This window comes from Calonectris borealis, chromosome 1 (genome assembly GCF_964195595.1).
Source record: "Calonectris borealis chromosome 1, bCalBor7.hap1.2, whole genome shotgun sequence".
Taxonomy (NCBI): domain Eukaryota; kingdom Metazoa; phylum Chordata; class Aves; order Procellariiformes; family Procellariidae; genus Calonectris; species Calonectris borealis.
The window spans coordinates 29,629,519-29,648,812 of record NC_134312.1 but is presented as its reverse complement, the minus strand read 5'-3'; positions in this window follow the sequence as shown (position 1 = coordinate 29,648,812).

The following is a 19,294-nucleotide window of genomic DNA, read 5'->3' as shown; positions in this document are numbered from 1 at the left end:
AATTACCTCTTTTTCATTTTGCGAACTTGACCTCTGTTCCCAGCCTCGAGACAAAGAAAGACAAAGTGCTGTGAGCAACTGGCAATTGATATTAACAAGGTATCTCCCACATCTCTCTCACGTCCCATAGTAACAGCCAGTCCTCAGTATGGATGTGGGACTTCCCCAGAAAAATTCTGTCCTTCAGCTGGCAAATTCATCTGCTGCTTTACTTCTTTAGATGCCTTGTAAAAATCCTCTCTCTTTCTTTCAGCTTCTGCCTCAGAAACCTCTCTTTTCTGGGTTAGCTCTAGCTGTGCAGAAGCATCTAGGGCAACACGGGGATACAGGCCTCAGTACACTTAAGGATGGTTTTTGAGAGTGGCCAGTTTGCTCTTCTACAAGTAAGAACTGTAATATACATATAGGGTGTTACTGGTTCTATTGTTTCGTTATTTCACATTTTGATGAGGAAAAGGACCTGGGGGTACTGGTTGACAGCCGGCTGAACATGAGCCGGCAGTGTGCTCAGGTGGCCAAGAAGGCCAACAGCATCCTGGCCTGTATCAGAAATAGTGTGGCCAGCAGGAATAGGGAGGTGATCGTGCCCCTGTACTCGGCACTGGTGAGGCCGCACCTCGAATACTGTGTTCAGTTTTGGGCCCCTCACTACAAGAAGGACATGGAGGTGCTGGAGCGCGTCCAGAGGAGGGCAACGAAGCTGGTGAAGGGCCTGGAGCACAAGTCTTATGAGGAGCGGCTGAGGGAACTGGGGTTGTTTAGCCTGGAGAAGAGGAGGCTGAGGGGAGACCTCATCGCGCTCTACAACTACCTGAAAGGAGGGTGTAGCGAGGTGGGTGTTGGTCTCTTCTCCCAAGTAACTAGTGATAGGACAAGAGGAAATGGCCTCAAGTTGTGCCAAGGGAGGTTTAGATTGAACATTAGGAAAAATTTCTTTACTGAAAGAGTGGTCAGGCCTTGGAACAGGCTGCCCAGGGAAGTGGTGGAGTCACCATCCCTGGAGGTATTTAAAAGACGTATAGATGAGGCCCTTAGGGACATGGTGTAGTGGGCATGGTGGTGTTGGGTTGACGGTTGGACACGATGATCTTAGAGGTCTTTTCCAACCTGTATGATTCTATGATTCTATGATTCTATGATTCTATGATTGTGTGTTTGTATGTTTGTGAAAGTTGACCGAATCTGGTTTTGAGAAAGATGTTGTTTTCTTCACAAGCTAGTAAAGATTTCTTCATTTTCTAGGAAAACAGCTAGAGGAAAATCCTAAGACATTCTTTAATATTTGTAATCTGTGTCTGTTTGTGCAGTGAAGGCTGATGATAGTTTGCATGGAGATGAAGTTCTTTCTGACAATGAAGACCTTGATTCATGACAACCCATAAGGTTATATGGGAATAGATACTGTCTTATCTAGGAACCCCATGTTTGACAGAGGTGTTGGAGAGCAACTTTTAGCCATTGAGGCAAGTGATTTTCACAGTATTGGCAGTCTGTAGTAAAAACCATCTTTGCTGCATCTTTTGATTGCCTTTGCAGCCACCAAGTTTACAGGCAAAATACAAAAACTTTCATGAAATTACAGTTCTAGATGACTTCTTTATTAAATATTTTGGTTTTGTTTCTAGTGTCAAACATTTAAGTTATTACTATATGTTAATAGATAAAATATCCAAATTAATGTGTAAGGTGACGAACACTGATAGTGTCTTCAAACTGTTGAAATGGTCTGTACTCATCCTCTAATAAAAAATCAGATTCCTACAATTATACAGGAAGTTATTAAGGAGGTTTATTTTAATTGCTTGGTGCTTTGGTATATTTTAGATTTGCTCTATGTACTGTTCATTTCCCTTAATCCAATAACATTGCTAGTTATTTGCACTATACTGGTGAGTGGCTACTTCTCTGAAAGCTTAATAATTAAGATTATAATAGGACTGTAGGATAAAAGAACAATGTCTCTGTGTAATAATATAGGAATGAAAAGCATGTTGTTTAATTATTTGCCTTTGCCATGTAGTATTATAGTTACTGTTAAATATGATTTTTGTATTGCTAATATAAGAAAAGAATTAAAAACAACAAAAAAAATAGGTTTGATCTCATTTGACCTTTCTGACGTTCAGTCAGTTAAAAGGTTTGTAAGACGTTTAATTACCAAATGGTATGATCATTATTCATCTCATCATTTGATATATAACGTCAAGTGAATTGCCTCCCTGGAGTGCACTGTGTTTCACAGATCAATAGATTTAGTAAGAGCTTGAAGGAGAGCTTTATACATTCATAGAAAAGAAGTATATCCTCCTTGTAGGCTTATGTAGTTATTCTGTGAGCTTTACAGAGCTATTGTTTTATTTATGTCTCAGGAATACAAAATCCTGTAACATAAAGGCATTTATTAAAATATTTTAAATATCTTTATTGAAATTAAAAAATACTGCTTCTATCTTACTCTATGTAATAAAGTAGCTTTAAGAGTCTGTCGTGAACAACTTCGTTCAAATCCATTAAAATAATTATTACAACAGATACTTTGCTTTGACACAGCACAACAAACATAATATGACAAAACGCTGTCTAAATACACTACACATGATTGCTTAAACTATTCTTACTTTGTTTTTCTGCATTTTTAAATAGGTATGGTTAGTTTTAACTGCTTTGCGTTGTTTTTTGTTTTTTGTTTGTTTTTTTTCTTCATTCATTGTGTCAAGGATATTTATGCACACTTCAAGAGAAAAAGATAAATCTTGCCCCTAATTGACTAATTTAATACCTATCATTTGTAAAAAAATTCTTACAAATTTTTTTTAATTAATAGCATAAAGGATAATTACATATAGGATACTTCATGTTTACTTAGGCTTTTCTGGGTGTATTATATTACTCTTATCCAATATAGATGAGCCATCATATAATACCAGCTATTTGAGCATGCCTATCTGATCTCTTACCCTTGGTGGAAGGGTTTTCCAAATGACTGAAAGGGACTTTTAGGAGAGTTCAGGCACTAGTGTTTGTTGCTCTTTTTTTCTGTAAGTTTTAGCTGCTTGATTTGCTCTTTTGACTTACCAGCTTTTTGCTTAAAAAGTAAGAAAATAAAAATGTGTTTCTTCTTTAACTCTCATATTAATGAGGGTAAGCTTTTTAGCTTAAATTTACACCTTGTTGTTGGTCCTTGCATCAGTGAGGCACTGAAGAAACTGTAGTTCAGCTAAGCAAATCCTCCCGGCTCTGGGACAGAAGCAACATTTACTTGAAAATTCTACTTCCTTATTCATCTGTCACTTAAAACCCATCATCTACTCAAAGATTAACTTGAATTGTGAACAATATCTAAGCTTCCTTAATCCCTTGCTCTTGTCCTTTTTCTTGAGCTGCTGTACTGGGACAGAAGGGCTGTAATTCTGAAGCTTCTTATTCCTCAGGCCTACCTAAAGTAACTCCCATCGGGAGCTGATTGAAGTTTTAGCAAGGAAATTTTTACCTGTTTTTGAGAAAAACTTGGAAAAATTGTCAGGAGGCTTTCATACTCTTAGATGTTCACTGTGTGGAATTCTTGTAAATGTAAAGTCTAATTTGTCTGGGCTCTTTGCACCAGCATTGTTCAAGGTCAGATGAAATCGTGTGAAGTACAGGAAGTGTTTCTGAGATTCATTCCTCTCTTTGCACTTGCAGCATTTTCACCAAATTAGCAAATAAAATAATACCAATTTCATTAATAATTAAGATAGCTGGCAAATATACCACATTCTTCTTTTTACTTATTTTGTGAATGACCCTTGCTGCCACTCTTGCTTTACCACTTCCTTGAGTTTTTTTCAGGAAAAATACTAATTTAGTAGTTTCCCCTCTGCTAATGATGCAGATACTGCTTATTCAGACCTTTTCAGTAAGGGGCTAGAATTTAAAAAGAAATGCAGGAAATCTGTAGCTTTTTCTGCTGATGTTGAACATCCAAAGACCTTTTTGTCAATGGGAATGCTTAAGCATGATTAGAATAATTAATGTTGGAAGCTCCTTCTGTAGAAGCATCAATTGTTTTGATGATACATTCATCTGTGGCTTGACTTGACAAAGCTTGAGCCATCAGGACTCAATCTAGAAATATGTGGATTTAATTTCAAGACTGTGAATAGATCTTTGGCTGAATTGTGATACACACTTAGGATCTTTTAGGACTGTATATATCAGAAAGAGATAGTCATCTCTTCCAAGATGTTCTTAAAGTTAGAGAAGTATTCATTTGTTGGTATTTGCATTTATTTGCCTATACATGTACTGCTTAGCAGTAAACAGCTTAATGTAATATGTATTTGAAGTGCGAAGTCCATTTTGGATGAAAAATAATAGAACTATTTAATTTTGGCATCATCTCTGTCATCATTTGGTAGGTGCTGTAGATGTTAGGGTAAAGGGTTGATCAGTGACAAAGTACAGCAATGCTCTTGAATACTGTGTTCTGGGCCCCGCAATTGACGAAGGATGTGAAGGTCCTTGAATGCCTCCAGAGGAGGGTAACAAAGCTGGTGAAAGGGCTGGAAGGCATGTCCTATGAGGAGCGGTTAAGGACTTTGGGCTTGTCCAAGGCTTCTCGTTCGAGAAAAGGAGGCTGAGGGGCAACCTCATTGCTCTCTACAGCTTCCTGAGGAGGGGAAATGGAGAGGGAGGTGCTGAGCTCTTCTCCCTGGGATCCAGTGATAGGACGCGTGGGAATAGTTCAAAGCTGCGCCAGAGGAGGTTTAGAGTGGACATTAGGAAGCATTTCATTACCGAGAGGGTGGTCAAACACTAGAACAGGCTTCCTGGGGAGGTGGTTGATGCCCCAAGCCTGTGAGTGTTGAGGCATTTGGACAATGCCCTTAATAACATGCTTTAACTTTTGGTCAGCCCTGAATTGGTCAGGCAGTTGGACTAGATGATCGTTGTAGGTCCCTTCCAACTGAAAATAGTCTATTCTATTCTATTCAAGAAAACTTTGGCAGCAGTCACAAATAACATGTTTTCATAGTACTTTTATGAAGAGATTGCATGGCTATGAGTAGGGGAAGTGAGCTCTTTCTTTTTAGACAGTATACCTGAAAGGTTCTGCAGTGAGACACAGAAGCTTAGGAGGTTCCTAAAGCACCACTATCTTTGTCCTGCCATCCCTTAGTGACAGGGAGCAAAAGGCAGGGGCACTTATGCTCTGGGTCCATCCTGTCACCTTTTAGATACTGGAACTCAAAAGGTCTCCTAGACTTTTCCTAGGGCCAAGAATGGTGTGATTTGTTGTGATCCTTTGGTCCTGTTAGGGACTAAAAGAATCAATAAGGAATACATTAAAAAGGTCAACTTTTGGAGGACATAGTATCCAGAAACCTCTGCCAAATATGATTGCAAGTTTATTCTGTGTGATGCCATTCTGAGCTGAGAAGCAGAGTTCAGGAAACTAAATGTATTTATTAAAACAAATTGCAGTATCACTATCATTAATCTGGAGTATTACACATTGATACCTATTTTTTGTAGCTGTTTGAAGCACCAAGTAATGGAGTTTGCAATATGTGATTTGCATAATTGGAGTCAAGGGCAATGAAGATCCCTGGGAAAAAAAAATGTTTAGAACCCCATTCCTTCACATTTCAAGGAGAAAAGAATCTTGAGAGACCTAAAATTCTTGAACAAGTTACTTCAGAAATAAAGCTCAGGATAGATACAGTAAAATCATTATATTTTGAATCCAGAAACATAAAAACTCCTATAAAAAGGGAGTTAACGGAGCCAACATTATACAAAAAGGGTAGTTGTACACTTTCAAAACTCATGAAGTAAGAAGTCTTGATTGTTTCCCCTTCAGAACATTCATGTGCCTTCATTGACAGCCATAGAAAATATGTACCACAATAAGAGATGTAGAGTAGAAGCAAGAAGCTGGCACAGTAAGTAAACTTTGCAATTAAGTCTGCTCAGTTTTGCTTTTGTGGAAGAAAGGATAACAGATTCTGGAACCGTTGGTCTTCTCCAAATCGTATCCACATTCAATAGCTTGTTCATTCTTTGTTTTGCTCTTCGGTTAAAAACTGCTTTTGGAAATTCCATAGCTATAGATCTGTGACTTTCCCTGTAATTTTTACTTTGTCACACCTGGAAACTTGTTGTTTTAAGTACACATTGTACAGGTGTGGTGAAGATGTTATGTTTTGAGTGTGTCCCTCCTTTTTCTGCAAATATTTGTGTGCTGGTATCTAAGAGGAAATTTACTACAGAAAGTATTTATAAGAAAATTAATTTATTTTTAATAATCTGTTAAACTTCAAAGCATTTGTTTCCAGAGCTTCAAAGCTCTGGAAGTGTCTCGAATTAGCTGGAAAAGCAGTGTATGCTAACAGCATGATGGGACTAAACTATAAGTAAGATTTTAGGCAGATGATCCTAATATTCTTCTTTTCAAAAACCAAGCCAACAAACAAAAAGCAACCCCCACCAAAAAAAACAACAAACATAACAAAAAACAAAGAAACCCCGAAAAACCAAAAGCCTTGCTCTGGATATTATGATCATGGAAATATGACCATATGGCCTATGCAGCGTTGTCTGTCGTAAATTGTTTTTGCACTTGGGAGAACAGTCGTAGTATGTGTACACTTGCTAGAGGTAGCTTTAATCTTACTGTTTTGGAAAGCACTAAGTGTGTAGTAGCTATAGTACAATCCTTACTAGGGCTCTGTAAATCTATCTGTGACAGTGAGTATGCTTACTTGCCTGTTACTGTATTTTATGGGTGTCAGTACAACTGGATTAACTCATGATTTTATATACTTCTGTGTCCTGAAGATGTATCCTGATTTTGCAGAAAGCCCTAAGCAGTATCTCTGAAATTTGGCATCCTTCATTCATTTCATACCAGAGATATTATTGGAGACCTAGTTTATCTCCTTTATTATTTATTGTGATTTACCTGAATAGCCCAGGAGCACTTCTTAAGAAAAATGTTAACTGTCCTGTATGATCAGCGACAGTCTCTACAGGTACTGGTATACTGTATATCTTAACCCATAAAAAGGGACTGGCGGTGCTATGAGTCAGCTTTGAGCTATTCTTTTGTTTACAGAAACCCTCCAAAGATCAACAGCTTTTATTATTACATTGCTTGTCCAACTGTGAGAGAAAGCAGAAGGGATTGTCATATTATGAAAACCTTCTTGCCATGGCTGCTCATTTTGGATTCTCATCTACGGGATGTGGAACCCGTCCATTGGGAAACACAGGTTTATTAAAGTAATTTGTGGAATTATGTTTTCTCGTTCATTGAACAATTAGATAAAAATCTGCAAGATAATAATTTTCTTTTTTTTGTTTTTTTCTCCCTTTTCCCCCGCTTGAAGAAAAAGAACGTTTTTCTTCAGCCAAATGAAACAAACAAACAAACAAAGCAGAAAAATTCTGGCAATTAAAATAAACTGTACATGATGGAAAAGTTACGGAAATACTGAGATTACAGATTTTCTGATCCATTTAAACAAGAATTGCCATCTGGAATTTCCAGTTATTTGAATCTGATACACTATTCTTCCGAGGTTCCTAACCTGAGGCTACACACCAATTCTCAGTTCCCATCCCATCACTTTGCAAGTGTGTGTGTGGGAGTTTGCAGAATAGTTTTCTTTTAAAATGTAGTGCTTAATCAGTGCTTGTAATTAGTATTTTAGAGCCTGATCTATTAAAATACCATTGTGAGGTACAGTGTCCTTCTCAGGTAAATGTTATGTGTATCAATCTGTTGTAACCATTTGGTGTAAAAAGTTCATTTTTTCTGTCCTGGAGCAGGTATTTCTCTCCCAAAATGTCAATAATTTTTAATTGGAAACACATAAAATGGAGATGGTATTGTAAATAGTCAGATCTTGGAGCCACCTTCCTGTAAACGAAATCATTTTTTTAGTAAGAGTTGTGTGTGTGAATATATTAAAAAACAAAGTTACTAAAATAATAATGCCAAATACTAAAAATGCTTTTCCAAAAGTATTACCTTTTTATTGGATTTTAATATGTGATACAGACATATTAGGGTCTGGTTTCTCTGTTCATCTTTAAATGAGCTGGTTTCACTATAAAGGCAAAGTTGTTTCCTCGTTTTCTTCTGACTCTGTGCTTAACTCGCAATATTGGAGGTATTCCAAGGGTGCTCAGGGGTGTCATTCAACAGCAGTCACACTCCCCTTTATAGTGATCTGGAATTCCTGCAGAGTATGTCTACGTCTGTGGGACAGAGACAATTAAGTAATTGCGTATTTATTCCAGTTCTCAGGTAGATTTTTCTGCCTGTGCTGAGTTCATCAGAGCTATGGCTACATGGGTCACGGCGCTTGGACTGGCTAGTTTCAGCCTAGCTCCAATAAGTATGTGGTAAATGTAGTCATAACAGTGGCTGCAGTGTACCTAAACCTCAGTCTAGGTCTTCTAAGGAACATGAAAAACTAGCTTGAGCTTAATGTACCTCTCCTCCTGTCTAGGATCTATCATGCTGCTTTGAGGAGGTCTCTCTTGTATCTCACTTTCTGCCTTAATAGAAGTGCAGCAGAAGTGCATGCAGAATAGATGCAGCTAGTCTACTGTTAGACATTTCATAACTTATTTTAACTGAATTTGATTTTGTTAAATTGATATGAGAATGTTTACGTTTTATTGCCATTCAAATTTTTCACTCATTTTTCTACTGTCAATCAGCCAGATTAATGACAGCTTTTCTAGGATGGACTGAGGGCCCAATATGTCGACCAGACCCATCCCACAGGGAAGTCTGCTGCCTCCCTGAAGCCCGGGTTAGAGACATTACTAGGAAACTCCCTGGTCTGGTACGGCCTTCTGATTACTACCCACTATTGGTTATACAGGCTGGCAGTGATGAGGTTGTGGAGAGAAGTCGAGAAGTGATCAAAAGGGTCACTGAGGCAATTGGTTGAAGGATCAGGAGCACAGGTAGTGTTTTCCTCAATCCCTTCAGTGACAGGGAAGAATACTGAAAGGAACAGGAAAACACACCTGATTAACACGTGGCTCAGGGGCTGGTGCCATCGGCAGAATTTTGGCTTTTTTGGTCATGGGGAGGTTTACATGGTACCGGGCCTGCTGGTGACAGATGGAATTCAGCTGTCTCATAGGGGGAAAAGGATTCTCGCTCATGAGTTGGCAGGGCTCATCGAGAGGGCTTTAAACTAGGTTTGAAGGGGGAAGGGGATAAAACCAGGCTCACTAGAGAAGAGCCTAGGGGTGGCACGCCAATGTTGGGGGTGAAATCGATAGCACAGCTCAAGTGCATCTACACCAATGCACACAGCATGGGCGGCAAACAGGAGGAGCTGGAAGCCATTGTGCAGCGGGATAGCTATGACTTAGTCGCCATCACAGAAACATGGTGGGATGAGTCTCACGATTGGCGTGCTGCAATGGATGGCTATCAGCTCTTCAGAAGGGACAGGCGAGGAAGGAGAGGTGGTGGGGTGTCTCTGTATGTTAGGCAGTGCTTCGACTGTCTAGAGCTCAACGATTGTGATGGTAAGGTCGAGTGCTTGTGGGTAAGGATGAGGGGGAAGGCCAACAAGGCAGATATCCTGCTGGGAGTCTGTTGTAGACCACCTAGCCAGGATGAGGAGGCAGATGAAGTATTCTACAAGAGGCAGAAGTCTCACAGTCGCTAGCCCTTGTTCTCATGGGGGACTTCAACTTACCAGATGTCTGCTGGAAATACCACACGGCAGAGAGGAAACAGTTGTGGAGGTTCCTGGAGTGTGTGGAAGATAACTTCCTGGCACAGCTGGTAAGTGAGCCTACCAGGGGAGGTGCCTCGCTTGACCTGCTGTTTACAAACAGAGAAGGACTGGTGGGAGATGTGGTGGTCGGAAGCCATCTTGGGCTTAGCGACCGTGAAATGATAGAATTCTCGATTCTTGGTGAAGTAAGGAGGGGGGCCAGCAAAACCGCTACCTTGGACTTCTGGAGGGCGGACTTTGGCCTGCTCAGGACAGTGGTCGAGAGAGTCCCTTGGGAGACGGTCCTGAAGGGCAAAGGGGTCCAGGAAGGCTGGACGTTCTTCAAGAAGGAAGTCTTAAAGGCGCAGGAGCGGGCTGTCCCCATGTGCCATAAGAAGAACAGGCGGGGAAGACGACCGGCCTGGCTGAACGGGGAGCTCTGGCTGGGACTCGGGAAAAAAAGGAGAGTTTATCACCTTTGGAAGAAGGGGCAGGCAACTCAAGAAGAGTACAGGGATCTCGTTAGGTCGTGCAGAGTGGAAATTAGAACGGCAAAAGCCCAGCTAGAACGCAGTCTGGCCACTGTCGTAAGGGACAACAAAAAATGTTTTTACAAATATATTAATGACAAAAAGAAAGCCAAGGAGAATTTCCATCCTTTATTGGATGCGGGATATTTATTTATTGCCACCGAGGACAAGGAAAAGGCTGCGGTACTTAATGCCTTCTTTGCCTCAATCTTTAATAGTCAGAGCAGTTATCCTCAGGGTATTCAGCCCCCTGAGCTGGAAGATGAGCAGGATAAACCCCCCATAATCCAAGAGGAAACAGTTAATGACCTGCTACGCCACCTGGACACTCACAAGTCTAAGGGGCCAGATGGGATCCACCCGAGAGTACTGAAGGAGCTGGCAGAGGAGCTTGCCAAGCCACTCTCCATGATTTATCAGTAGTCCTGGATAACTGGGGAGGTCCCGGATGACTGGAGGCTTGCCAATGTGACGCCCATCTACAAGAAGGATCTGGGGGACTACAGGCCGGTCAGCCTGACCTCGGTGCCGGGGAAGATTATGGAGCGGTTCATCTTGAGGGTGCTCACAAGGCATGTGCGGGACAACCAGGGGATCAGGCCCAGTCAGCACGGGTTCATGGAAGGCAGGTCCTGCTTGACCAACCTGGTCTCCTTCTATGACCAGGTGACCCGCCTCGTGGATGAGGGAAAGGCAGTGGATGTGGTCTACCTGGACTTCAGTAAAGCCTTTGACACTGTCTCCCACGGCATTCTCCTAGAGAAGCTGGCGGCTCACGTCTGAGGCAGGTGCGTTCTTCGCTGGGTAAAAAACTGGCTGGGCAGCCGAGCCCAGAGAGTTGTGGTGAACGGAGTTAAATCCAGTTGGTGGCCGATCACGAGCGGTGTTCCCCAGGGCTCAGTGCTGGGGCCGGTCCTGTTCAATATCTTTATCAATGATCTGGATGAGGGGATCGAGTGCTCCCTCAGTAAGTTTGCAGACGACACCAAGTTGGGCGGGAGTGTTGATCTGCTGGAGGGTAGGAAGGCTCTGCAGAGGGACCTGGACAGGCTGGATCAATGGGCTGAGGCCAACTGTATGAGGTTCAACAAGGCCAAGTGCCGGGTCCTGCACTTCGACCACAACAACCCCAGGCAACGCTACAGGCTTGGGGAAGAGTGGCTGGAAAGCTGCCCGGAGGAAAAGGACCTGGGGGTGCTGATTGACAGCTGGCTGAATATGAGCCGGCAGTGTGCCCAGGTGGCCAAGGCGGCCAGCAGCATCCTGACTTGTATCAGAAATAGTGTGGCTAGCAGAAGCAGGGAGGTGATTGTCCCCCTATCCTCGGCACTGGTGAGGTCGCACCTCGAATACTGTGTTCAGTTTTGGGCCCCGCACTACAAGAAAGACATTGAGGTGCTGCAGTGTGTCCAGAGAAGGGCAACGAAGGTGGTGAAGGGCCTGGAGCACAAGTCTTATGAGGAGCGGCTGAGGGAACTGGGGTTGTTTAGTCTGGAGGAGGCTGAGGGGAGACCTCATTGCGCTCTACAACTACCTGAAAGGAGGTTGTAGTGAGGTGGGTGTTGGTCTCTTCTCCCGAGTAACTAGCGATAGGACGAGAGGAAATGGCCTCAAGTTGCGCCAAGGGAGGTTTAGATTGAACATTAGGAGAAATTTCTTTACTGAAAGAGTGGTCAGGCCTTGGAACAGGCTGCCCAGGGAAGTGGTAGAGTCTCCATCCCTGGAAGTATTTAAAAGACGTGTAGATGAGGCGCTTAGGGACATGGTGTAGTGGGCATGGTGGTGTTGGGTTGATGGTTGGACTCGATGATCTTAGAGGTCTTTTCCAACCTTAATGATTCTATGATTCTATGAGTGATCTGTATTAAATGTGATGACACGTTATGTTGGTTTTGATTAAGAAGTAGGTTAAATGGTGTTGTAAAGAAAATGGACTGAAGTTTTTTGACTTTGTAAGAGGATATTAACATACAGAATTATGATTCCAGTGGTGGTAATTGGTCATAACTACTGACCATTAAAAGTTAAAAATTTTATTTTATGGTGCTAGGCAGCCATGCTGAGTCATCAAATGTGCTCTCTCAACTGTCTCAATCTTTCTGTGTTGGTTCTGATCCCGAAGAACTGGGGAAAAAATAGCAGTGAGAGGAAAATGTACATGGGAATGAATAATTCTGAAGTAAATATAGAGAGAATCATATGTGTATGTGGCAGAGAAAGGGGAATAACTATTAGCCCTCCAGTAGAAAAGGTGTTGTTCAGGACAGGGACACAATACAAGAGAGATTCAGGATCCAGAAAAGGCGGGATGGAACTTGTTAATCAGAATGGAAGGAGGAAAGACACAAGGGTTGAAGACCTCTGGCAAATAAGTGTATAATACTTGTCTTCTGGCATTTGTGAATTAAATCAGGAAGCTGTCTTGTAAAGTCCTGTGAAGACTGTGAGTAAAATCTATGCTGAACTCTGTGTCCTGTGACACTGTTAGTGATGTTGATGGTTCGACTACCTTCATTCCTTTCCATTTTGTTGGTTTAAAATTATTCCCTTTTGGAACAAAGTCAATTATAGCCAGGAAGCCAAGATGTGTAAAGATGTTATAGCTTTACATAAATATAAAAATATATAGTAATTAAAGTGTAAGAGTTCTAGAGCAGTATGCAGTGACGTCACAAAGGATTAATATTATTCTGTGGTTTTATTACATATTATTTATATTAGTAACATCCATAGTAATATAATACAGTTATAACAAATGCAAGGCAACTATGAATTAGTGGGCTGTAATACCATTGAGGAGTTTCTTAGGAGGTCATAAAGCATGAAAGCAAAGCTTGACTACTTTGCGTAGTCACTGGAACATTAAGGTAGAAATGTAGTCCCACAATTCAGCTTTTGTGTTTTGTTTGTTTTATTTTTGAACACACATACCCATGTCTTGAATTCCTGTCTACCTCAGGCAGATATTTCATATTTATCTCTATGTTTCTGCTTCAGCAACTTCCTTTTTTCTTCTCTGTTATTTTATTTTGATTTTGTCTCTGAAGGCCTCCATTTTAAATCCTCAAGATGGTACCAGGAAAAATGGAAGGAAGGTTCTCCCTGTTGCAGTCATATTGTGATACATGAAACGCATGCATAGGTGCGGGTCACATTACAGTGCTAGCCATGAATAGTGTATGTTTAATGAAAGTCTACAGTTCCTAATTGATGGCTGATTCTTCAGCCGTGCAATATTGTTACTTTAAGTGAACTGCTTGATGAATGTGGTCTTATTCCAGATTTTTATCTGTAACTTTTAAAAAAAGAAAGATCTTGAATATTAAACTGTTTAAATTGAATGTTAAAGATTTCTTTAGCTGGCTTTTTTCCTTCCATCTCCTTTTTTTTCCTGATTTCCAGTTGAAAAATCTTTCGTGAAAACAGTCCTTACTTACTTGAACATGTGTAGCAACTGTGAAATTTAATTCATGGTTTCACCATTTCTTGTGTTATTACTGTATTTTCTAGCTTTTATAATGATGTTGTGGCTCTTCTTATACAATTTAATTCTATTACAATATTTTGGATATGAAACCATTCTTATTACTTAAGTATAAACCATGATTTTGTTCAGTTGCTTTAGACTTAAATTGGCAAAGTTGTACATGTCCTTTGTGATGCCATTGAAGATTGTGAAAATTCCTATATCTGTAACTTTATTTTCGGAGAAACTCATTCATTAACCAAATAAGGTGGATATGAATTTCATGTCTGTTACATAACAGTAGAAGAGAAAGATAGGATACATAACTAGCTTATATATAACATTAGTCCAGTGTGAATGAATGACTTCCTCAGCAGTCTTCTTATCAATAAAGTGCGTGCACCAAATATAGGTGTAGCTTCTGCTGCTTGCTTGCCAGAGACACTGACTTGAGTGGGAAAAAAGCACTCCATGCTTATGAATGTGTTGAATGTGTGAATGAATATTATGTCATGGATGTTCCTGTATGCGGAACAAGATTCAATGAATGAGTGAGTACTGGTCTCCCTTGTAAGCCTGATGCTTAGGATACTTCTGGTGGTAATACTATATAAGATATTTGCTGTCTTCTGTGACCTAATCTTGATTTCATACTAAACAACACAATGAATGAAATTAAATGAAGAGATTATATTATATTAGTTGCCCTGTTACAAAACCATGCCATTCTTTACAAGCAGCTTTTCCTCTGATGAATAAATAAACGTGAGATAGGTGCACTGGAGTATTCAAAGCATGACTGAATAAGAGGGGAGTTGCTGCACCTGAGCTGATGACCACATGCTCATTGCAGTTGGAAGTACTGTGTTACATTAATCCTTGATGAAGCTCCATTTGCAGTTTAATTAATTTGTTCTATCGCATTCTGCTGCTGAATCAATACCAGGCTATAGTTTGAAATCAAAGAAGCAAGCTCTTCCTTATGTTAAGACCTATTTGAGATTTTCTTACAGAATTAACCAAAAGTTGCTAACAACAGGTAATTATTATGTATTAAAAGATGTTATTTCCTTTTCCTTTAAGCATGCTATTTAAAGTATTCTAATTGTTTAATGTTATTTTTAATACTTAATGTAGTACTGGACATGTTTTTATCTGCTCTCTTTCCTTCTTTTATCATGTTATGACAGTTTATCAGCTTGAGAATTCTTACTGCTAGGCATGGACACTGAATTCCTGTGTTCTTGTGGCTTGGCGTTCCCTGCAGAAAGTGCCTGCTGTGGAATTGTCTATCTCCTAGGCTACCATAGCCTAGATTTGCTATTTTTATCATACTTTTGTAAGAAAACAGAAGTTTTTTAAGTTGATACAATCATACTATCTGTCTGTCTGTCCCCCAGAATAATTCTTGAACCTGTTGGCAAACTTCAAACAAATTTGATGGAGAAGTAGAGGCCTCAAAGATACTAATATCCATGAAAACAGATAGGCTATGTAACAGAAACATGCAAAGTAGTGCATCTGCTGAGGAAAAAGTCTGCAGCATTAAGTATGTCCATGCTGTTATTTGTAAGTTCTGTTGCTCACAGAACTACCTGGTTTTGTTGATATTTTGCTTCCACCCATAATCATTTATTTGTTTATTCATTCCATGCCCAACTGCAGTTACGAGCGTAGAACTACTAGTCACATGTTATTTAAGAGTTTTATTTGAAAATTGCTTCACGGGATTAATCCTGTGCAGTTTGATAGGAATCCCCGCTCCTTCAAATACAGTTTAGTTTGTGTTTTGCAAAGAATGACTGCTGTCTTTTTTTACTCTGACATTAAATCATTAAAAGGTTTTTTTTTTCACTTAAGAGAAAGAAAAATTTGGAGGAAGATAATTGTGGACTCTTTCTTTTCCAAATTTTCACTTATATTGGCCAGAGGAGTAAAATGTTTGTGAAAGTAGGTTACTTTATGAGACTTCATAGGAGAACATACATGCAACAGAGAAGATGCATGAACTTTTGAAGAAGCTTTGCATTTATTTTCCTCTAACTACCATAACGGTAGATGTGTATGACAACCTAGGAAGGGAAGAATTTGTATTGAATGGCAAATTGTTCATCTTTTTTAGTTTTATGGAGCTTGATGAAAAAAATCATTTATGGCAGAAATCCATCTCCTTGAAATGGCATTCTGCTTCCCTAAAAAGTTCCTCCAGTTCCCAAAGTGTGCATACCTTGGCCACAACCCTTCCAATTTCAGCGACAAAGGGAGCACAGGACAGAGACAACAGTCTCCACACTAAGTAACGCTAAATAAAAGTATTTTAAAAACCCAATTCATCTTCAAAACTTAGTCTATCCAATGCAGTAATGAAATGTAGGTCCTGGGGAAACAAATGATGTGGCACATAGTAACAAAGAATGGAGGAAAGGTCATGCAGAGGAGGTTGAAATAAAGCCATATGAACAGCTTTACTTCAGGCATGTTCTGTTTTTTAAATGCTTTACTTTTGCAATCTCAGCATTCTTTTAATGTAGAAGATTAAACAAAAATTCCCTTTTAAAAAATAATCATAATAGCAATTCCATTACACAGATTTACTGACCTCATATTTATCACAATGTTGTGAAATTTAGATCTACTCCTCAGACTTCACTGTTCCATCCAACTAATTGCAGGATTATGCTGTTCATTGTGGCACATGAGGAGCTAAAAAAAATGAGACAAACATTGCAGGTAGACATAATAATTACTTGTTATGAATTATTTAATATATTTTAAATATAATATATGTATGTGTTACATGTCATTCAAAAAGACCCCTAAGCACTTTAAGCTGTGTGTAAAAGAAAATTGCTTTTTTCCACTTGCTTAAATGCACCCTCTGCTGGGGTAAAACACAACAGCTGTGAAGTGCTATGTGATCTGTAAGCACAAGTGTTCAGGAATTCTGTTTTATGGCTCATCTGAAATACTGTGAACAGTCAAAATCCAAGTGCGTTCCTCTTAAGACAAGACCGGAGATTGATTTAGTGTTGATTCACAGTGAAAAATGTCACCTGTATAATCTTGAACCAGTACTGGTTTTCCTGTCTTAAAATCTGATTCTACTTGTATGTTCACAGGCTGGAGAGATACAATTTCTGGTAGTTTCATTTGTCTTTCAGTACTTCCATGTTTGGCAGCCTGATTTATTTCTGTTAAATCAAGTTGAAAATAACATCAAGAAACTGCATGATGTTGTGTTTCTGTTGTTTCTGTGTTGTGGCTGAAAACACTTTGTTTCTTTTCAGAGAAACTGCATTCATTGTGGTTGTTCCTACTTTAAAGAAACGACAACAGAAGACAACTTAAACTTATCTTGAGCTTCTTGTTTGCTTCTGGGAGTTGTATTAATTTCCTAGGAGTCTTGCCTCAGGTGGCAATGAGTGCCTAAGTATGGGGACTGGCATCAGAGGCTTCTTTAGAGATAGAACGTACTATTGTGTGTTCTTCCTGATGAATTATTATTAGAAGCCCTTCAGAAACCCTGCAGGTAGCATAAAGGAACTGAAAAAGAAAGTGTTTTCCCTCTTCCTGTAAAACAGGAGTCCAAACAGAAGAAAGGTTGGCAGTAGGTATCCATTCAACAGAGAGGCAGGTTTTGCAGAACATAGGTAAGTTCGGTGGGAAAAAAGTCTTAAGGTAAGAGTGGAAGGAATGTTCCACCCCAAAGTGAGCGATTTAGGGTTTAAGCCTTTTTTTTCTTTTTGTTTCAGATCTTTTGCTTTATTTCAATCTTTTTTCTTCTAGCAGGTTTCCAGTAGTAGGTACCATTCCAGAAACCAGTGTGTCCTACTAAAGGCCATGTGTCACTTAATCATAATACTTTATCTGAAAGACCAGTGAAATAAAAAGACTTTACAAGCAAATAGAATTTTTATTATATGTTCTCTAACCATAAGGGGATTATTTGACCTCCTGTGTCTTTCGCACACATCAAACTCTATACTAAAGCTGTCTTAAAGCTTGCAGGAGTTCATCTTCTAGGGATTTTCCTTTTGTCTGTCAGTCCACAGATAGAAAAATATGTCCAGTCATATTTAGCCATATGTTGACCGTCTCTGCCTTTTGATTGTGAATATTCTTATCAAATACAAAAATATTTTCGGTTGACTCTGAGATTGACACTCGTTTGGTATTTTCTGATTAACAGTTTCTGTGACTTTCTACTTGGCTTCTTAATAAGAATTCATTTGGGTATTCTTTGACCGCAGTAGAGTCTTTACTAAAGTAACATTTATTTTCCTCCACAAAACTTTAGAGTTCCCTATAAAAGACTGTTTCATGAAGACTGATAGTTTGCATGGTTTTGAGCTTCATTGTTAAGCAAAACATTCCCGTGTCTCATACATCCCATATACATTTCTTTGTAACCTGTAACTAGAGATCTGCATGGGCATATGCATGCTGCTCCCACTTAGGGCCTTGTTTCAGCTGTCCCTATACAAAAGAACATTTAGCTATTCCTTCCATTTAACTTGAGTGACAAGTGCTGAGTAAACTCCTAGTTTCTAACCATGTCAGTGAATGATGGCAGCCATTATCGCCTTACAGTGTAACTCTTTATAAGGCAACCTGTGGCTCTGAGGTGATGGAATATGGTGCTGCAGCTATCAGTGAACCTGTTTTTAAACCACCACCTATGGCTTATTTTTCTTTTCTGACAGTGTATCTTATTTCATCTGACATTTTGTTTGGGTTGGAAAGTTAATGTGAATAACAATATTTCTATCTGAGAAAGCCTTACACACTAGCTAAGGCTGTTTGTTGTTCAAGTGTGCCTCGATAAGTACCTGGAAGTCTTCCTTCTATTTTCAGTCTCTTCTCAAGTTAAGGATACCATGTAACTGTAGGCACAGAACCCGGTCAAACTGTGCTTTCTAAAAATTTCAGAAATACAGAGAATGTCTAATAATTTTCTTGAGAAGTTCTACATTATATGTTTTGTCCCAATTAATCTGTTCTAGCTGAGTCCAATGATTCTGTGTTGGGGCAATTAAATTAGTAATTTAGGAATTCTCTTTCAGATTTTGTGGCTTATTCAAATAGGTGGGTGCTACATGGTTAGATAAATATTAGCCTTCTGGGTTAGCCATCTACAAGTCTGCCATCTGACTCCCAGCCAACACATTTATCTAAAGGTCTCAGCACTATAAAATTAAAAAATTACTTTTCTCTGTTTTACAATTTTGAAATAAAGTGCCCTTTGTCTTGGTCACAGTATATTACAAAATTGAAATCCGTATCATTAGCAATATTTTTATAATTGCAGATTGGATGAGGGAAAAGATAAGATGTTCTGTATTATGGCCAGTATAAGTTCAGTTTAAGTTGGAGTTTTCCTCCAACTTCCTCCAAATCAGAATGATGTGAAAAGAAATTAATTTTTTAGTGGCTTGAGATGCCTTATGGGCATTTGTAGATTGATACATACAAACATTTGTGTTCTTTCATTTCAGTTGGCAATACCGTCTGTAGTTTTGTATCTTCTCAATTAGGAATGCAAGATATTAGAGCTTCCCCATCAA